This window comes from Heptranchias perlo, unplaced genomic scaffold (genome assembly GCF_035084215.1).
Source record: "Heptranchias perlo isolate sHepPer1 unplaced genomic scaffold, sHepPer1.hap1 HAP1_SCAFFOLD_138, whole genome shotgun sequence".
Taxonomy (NCBI): Eukaryota; Metazoa; Chordata; class Chondrichthyes; order Hexanchiformes; family Hexanchidae; genus Heptranchias; species Heptranchias perlo.
The window spans coordinates 383,695-390,099 of NW_027138624.1; the positions used below are offsets into that span (position 1 = coordinate 383,695).

At 45.6% G+C, this 6,405-nt stretch overlaps 1 non-coding gene across 1 annotated transcript; it reads right to left on the reverse strand.

Moving 5' to 3' along the window:
- Positions 1–2,547: 2,547 nt before the first annotated feature.
- trnak-cuu (transfer RNA lysine (anticodon CUU)) lies at positions 2,548–2,641 on the reverse strand. The gene is made up of 2 exons: positions 2,605–2,641; positions 2,548–2,584 (listed from the first exon to the last, which is right to left on the reverse strand). It is a non-coding gene; the product is annotated as a tRNA-Lys (tRNA).
- Positions 2,642–6,405: the final 3,764 nt, after the last annotated feature.

The following is a 6,405-nucleotide window of genomic DNA, read 5'->3' on the forward strand; positions in this document are numbered from 1 at the left end:
CACCAGACTCAGCGGTCCCGGGTGAGAGAGAGAGAGAAATCAGCCCGGGCGCGGCCACAATGTGCGCGGTGACACTGCAAGGGATGTCGGGGGGAGTCAGAGCTTGGGGTCACCCCTGAAAGAAACATCACAAGTTTAAATCAGAATACGCCCAACATGAGGCTTGAGCCCACGCCCCTAAGATTGAGAGTCTCACACTCTAGCGACTGAGCTAACCGGGCCTGAAAAACTCAACCGCTCTTGTCTATCATTGCAGTAAACTCGCCCCTGGGTATGCATGTGCAGCAGTCCCAACATTACGACCATATCATTGGCTGTGTTCATCTCTGTGTGTGTGTCCACCTTCAGGTTGATTTTGAACGAATACGAGTGTTTGTCTTCTGTTTGTAACATCAAATAAAAGAGGGCATCAGACACTTCCCTCCCTGACACTGGGGAACCAGTGAGACAGACCTGTTATTGTGAAAACGCAAATGAAACATTAATTGCGGAATTATATGGACTCTTATCAGCGCCAGAAGTAGATTTACAATATATACACCCCAATAAATAAATAAATAATACAGATTCATGTAAATACATTTGCAACTAACAGAGTCACTAAACCATAAATAGTATTTGTACCTAATACAAACACTCCCAGATATATTTAGAAACTTTCCACGCCTTCCCTGGTGGTCTCGTGGTTAGGATTCGGCGCTCTCACCGCTGCGGCGTGGCTTCGATTCCCGGTCAGGGAATTTGCTCTTACAAAAAGCACTTGTCATTTTTGCAGAATCATCGCAAATTGACGGCCGAAAATGAGCCACCCAGCCTCATCCCACTTTCCAGCAATCGCTCCGTCGCCTTGCTGGTGACACCACTTCAGGTGCATATCCAAGCATTATTTATATATAACAAGGGTTTCTGCCTCTGCCATCTTTTCACGCAGTGAGTTACAGACCCCAACCACCCTCTGGGTGAAAAAAATTCTCCACAGCTTTTTTGGCCAGTCTGCCAATTGGGACCTTGTCAAAAAGTCTTGCTAAAATCCATGTTGACGACATCAAAGTACTCCAGGTGTGTTCTCACCAAAGCCCTATTTAATTGCAGCAAGACTTCCTTACTCTTATACTCCAACCTCCTTTCAAAAAGGCCAACATACCATTTTTCTTCCTAATTGCTTGCTGTACCTGCATGTTAAATTTCTGTGATTTGTTTACAAGGACACCCAACTCCCTCTGAATATCAACATTTATTGGACTCTCACCTTTTAAAAACTATTCTGCTTTTCTGTTCTTCCGACCAAAGTGGACAATTTCACATTTTCCCACCTTATACTCCCACTGCCACCTTCTTACCCAATAACTTAACCTGTCCACCTCCCTTTGCGTCCTGCTCATGGCTTACTTTCCCACCTACCTTTGTATCCTTAGCAAACTTGGATACATTACACTCGGTCCCCTCATCCAAGTCATTAATATAGAATGTAAACAGCAATTGCAACATAAATTGTCCACCGAGGATCGAAAGCAGGGCCGTTCGCGTGTAAAGCGAACTGGTAACCACGACACCACAAAAAAACCGCTGGTGACTTATACTGGACAGAGGGGAACTGACCAGTCATCTCTCTCTGCTCTGATTGGGACAGTTTTACCTCTCTTTAAACAACTTCTCTCCTGTCCCACACTAAAGTCATGGAATAGAATCATAGACTGTTGCAGGACAGAAGGAGGCCATTCGGCCGTGTTGCCCGGCCTACTCTTTGAAAGAGCTGTCCAATTTAATCCAAAAAACCCAGCCTTTTCCCCGTAACCTTGCAAATCAGTCCTCTTCAAGTACCTGTGCAATTGCCTTTTGAAAGTTCCTATGAAAGCTTCTTCCACCAGCCTTTCAGGGAGTGGCTATCAGATCGTAACAACCCTCTGTGTGAAAAAAAATCTCCTCATTTCCCCTCTAGTCCTAAAAGCTCTCAATCCTTCCCCACGGATGCCTTTTTACAAACATTTCATTCATCAAAACCACACAAGTTACAGAGGAAAAATACTTCTTTTTCAAGTAATTAACGTTCCGAAGGGGCTCCCTAATTTCCCTCTCCTAACCTTATGAATCAGATCATTCTCGTCCGGATCCTTTTCCACATGAACCGGCCTCCCCCCTCAGGAAGTAGCCATTCTGATTCTGTGACTGTGGCCAGCTTTGTTCGGGCAGTTGGTTTGACAGGGACCTCCTACCGTGTTTTCTTCCACATTCTCAGATTGGGACCAGGCCGACTCAGATCACAAACCAGCTCTCCGACACCCGATCACCAACTCACCCAGTTTGTAAATTGAAACCGGAGCAATTGCCTCGTCAGAGAGCAAGAGATGTCCGGGAGGCAGCAACCTCTGACAAAATCTCAGGCTCATCAGAGACGTTTGTGTATCTGAACCCCGAATAACCTTCTGCTCCTTTTAAACTTGTGATCATTGCACACGACGCGGCACTGACAGACTCGTCTCTTGCACTGACAGTCAAGCAAGGCGGAGGGTTCACTTGAGAAAGCAGTGTAAAGTTTAAAGCAGAAGTCGTCCAACTTGGGGCTCGAACCCACGACCCTGAGACTCGAACACACGACCCTGAAACTAAGAGGCTCATGCTCTACCGACTGAGCTAGCCGGACCTGTAGAAATGTCTCCATTTGGTCTGTTATTGCAGCGAGGCAGCTGCTGGCTCCGCCCCAGGGGCTGAGTTTCGAATCGTGGAAGGACACAGCTCAGAAGCAGGCCATTCGGGCCATTGCGTCCGTGCCTTGTCCAATAAACCATGAACCAGATTATCCTGAATTTCAAGGTGTGGAACGAAAGCGAACAACAAAAGCCCTTCCATTCGACCGTGGAGGTACAGGCAATTCTCTGAGAAACCGGTTTGTCTATTTCCCGGTGTTTGCCTATCTCTCTGGCTGTGTTTATCTCTTTGCGTGTGGAGCTGCAGGTTGATTTTGAATTCATAAGTGTGTTTGTGTATGTTTCTTGCAATAAATAAATGAGTGAATCAGACGCTTCTCTCAATAACACTGGGGAACTAGTGAGGCAGAATTCAGAGCAGGGTTCTGTTTATTGTGAAAAAGGGAATGCAATATGAATTCCGGAATTATTCAGACTCCGACCAGCGCTAAATGCAAGTGTGACCCCGACGTGATTTGAATACGCAGCCTTCTGATCTGGAGCCTATTGTACTTTCTTCCTATTTAATCACGGGAATATCCGCAATCAGGAGCAAAATCGAATCAAAAGATGAATCACAGAGAAAGGGAAATCCATGTTACATTTGGTAATGTTCCAAATCTTACTCCCTCGTGGTTCGGATTCGGCGCTCTCACCGCTGCGGCCTAGGTTCGATTCCCGGTTAGGAGAGCAACTTTTGAACTCTTGTTTTTTTTTAATCGCATGAACTTACTCAAACTCTGTGGGGGGAAAAACAATCATTGTTTGAATCACCATTAATTAACCGATAACGTTATTTTGCACAATGAAAGGCCACTGAGGGAAGTTGGAAAACTTTAATAATTTCTTTTGTGTGATGAACTTTTTGTCCCTTCTCATTTTACACACTGTATTTTTAAGGACTCGGGTTAAAATGTTCAGTGCTCGTGAGACCACGAATTTGTGTTAAATTTAACAGGACCGGCAAATTCACAGAGATTTTTTTTTGCTGCAACATAATGTTTCCAGCCGGCATTAAACCGGGAACTTTTCGCGTGTGAGGTTTACGTGATAACCACAACACTCCGGAAACCTCTGCGCTGCTAACCAGACAGAAATTAGAATGACTGCATTGATTCTCTTTCATAACTATTCAATTGATCGAAGTTGCACAAGTCACAAAAGAAAAATGTTCATTTCAAAGTTATTAAACTCCCAAATGTAACCTGCCTTGTTTGGACAGGGGTTGATCCAGACGTCACAGCCTCAACAAAGCATATTCTCAAGATGTCCATTGGGAACAGGAGGAGGCCATTCAGCCCCTTGAACCTGTTCCGCCTTTCAATTAGATCACAGATGATCTGTACCTCAAATCCATTGACCCGTCTTTGCTTCCTATCCCGCGATACCCTGACCCAACAAAAATCTATCGAGCTCAGTCTTGAAAGCTTCAATTGACCCCCAGCATCCACAGCCTTTTGGGGGAGAGAGTTCGAGACTTCTACTGCCCTTTGTGTAAAAAAGTGCTTCCTGATTTCGAACTTGAATGGCATGGTTCTAATTTTAAGGTCCTGTTCCCCTCGTTCTTGATTCCCCAGAGGAAATTGATACTCTCTCTCTATTCTATCGAATCATTTAAACATGTTAAACAGCTCGCTCAGACCGCCCCTCAATCTTCTGTACTCGAGGGAATACGAGCCCAGTCTATGCAGCCTGTCCTCATAATTTAACCTTTTTAGCCCCGGTAACATTCTGGTGAATCTGCCCTGCACCCCCTCCAAGGCCAATCTATCCTTCCTGAGGTGCAGTGTCCAAAACTGACTGCAGTTACTCCAGACTCAGCCTAACCAGAGCTTTATATAACTGGAACATAACTTCCACTTCATTATATTCCAGCCCCCTGAGATAAAGGCTAACATTCCGTTAGCCTTTTAAATTATTTTTGGACCCGCCCGTTTGCTTTCACTGATTTATGTGAATGAACCGTTAATTCTCTCTGCTTCTCCACAGTTCCTCGCTGCTTACCATTTGGAAAATACCCTGACCATCGGTCCAAAGTGGATTACCCCACATTGAACTCCATCTGCCATAGTTTTGCCCACTCACTTAATCTATCAATGTCCCTTTGCAACTTTCCACTCGCATCCACACTACTTACTGTAACACCTAACTTAGTGTCATCAGCAAACTTGGATATACGACTCTCTGTTCCTTCATCTAAGTCATTGATAAATATAGTGACAAGCTGAGACCCCAGTTACAGATCCCTGGGGGACACCACTTGTCCCATGCTGCCAATTGGAGTATGTACCCATTATCCCTACTCTCTGTCTCCTATCTCCGAACCAATTCTCTACCCATGTCAATACATTGCCTCAAGTTCCATGCGCTTTCATTTTTTCCAACGGTCTCTTGTGTGGAACCTTATCAAATGCCTGTCGGAGTTCCATATTAATAATACCAGAGGAACATAGGAACAGGAGTAGGCCATTCAGCCCCTCGTGCCTGCTCCGCCATTTGATAAGATCTGTGAACTAACTCCATATACCCGCCTTTGGCCCATATCCCTTAATACATTTGATTGCCAAAAAGCTATCTATCTCAGATCTAAATTTAGCAATTGAGCTAGTATCAATTGCCGTTTGTAGAAGAGAGTTCCAAACTTCTACCACCCTTTGTTTGTAGAAATGTTTTCTAATCTTTCTCCTGAAAGGTCCGGCTCTAGTTTTTAGACAAAATGGTGGCAAGTTCGCCGGACATTTTGGACAAAATTGCTGTAAGCACGGCGGCCATCTTGGACAAAATGGCGGCAAGTCCTTCACGGCTGTTCGACAGGAACAGAAGGAGGCCATTGAGCTCCTCAAGCCTCTTATATGGAAACTGAAGGCCATTCAGCCTCTGAAGGCTGTTACACGGGAAAAGGAGGAGGCCATTCAGCCCCTCCAGCCCGTTTCATTGTTACTGGAGGCCGATCATTCCCTCAAGCCTGTTACATATAATCAGGAGGAGGCCATTCAGCCCTTCGAGCCTGTTATACAGCTACTGTAGGCCAATCAACCCCTCAAGCCTGTCAAATATCAAATGGAAGAGGTCATTCAGCCCCTCGAGCCTGTTATCTTTGAACTGAAGGCCATTCAGCCCTTTGAGCCTGTTATACAGGAACTAGACGCCATTCAACCCTTCAAGCCTGTCAGATAGCAACAGGAGGATGCCATTCAGCACCTGGAGCACCTTACACCAGATCTGGTGGCCAATCAGCTCCTCAAGCCTGTTACATAGGAACAGGAGGAGGCCACTCAGCCCCTCGAGCGTGTTATACCGGAACTGAAGGCCATTCAGCACCTCGATCCTATTACACTGGAACAGGACTCGGCCATTAAGCCCCTCGAGCTTGTTGCACTGAGAACAGGAGGAGGCCATTTTGCCATTCGAGACTGTTATAAAGGATCTGGACGCCAATAAGCCCCTCGCGCATGTTACCAAGGAACAAGAGGAGTCCATTCAGCCTCTCGAGCATGTTACATAGGAACAAGAGAAGTCCATTCAGCCCCTCGAGCATGTTACATAGGAACAAGAGAAGTCCATTCAGCTACACGAACCTGTTGCATAGGAACAGGAGTAGACAATTCAGTTCCTCAACCTGTTCCGCCATTCAATTAGATCATGGCTGATCTGTATCTTAACTCCATCTATCCGCCTTGGTTCCAGAATCCTTAATACCCTTGCCGAACAAAAATCGATC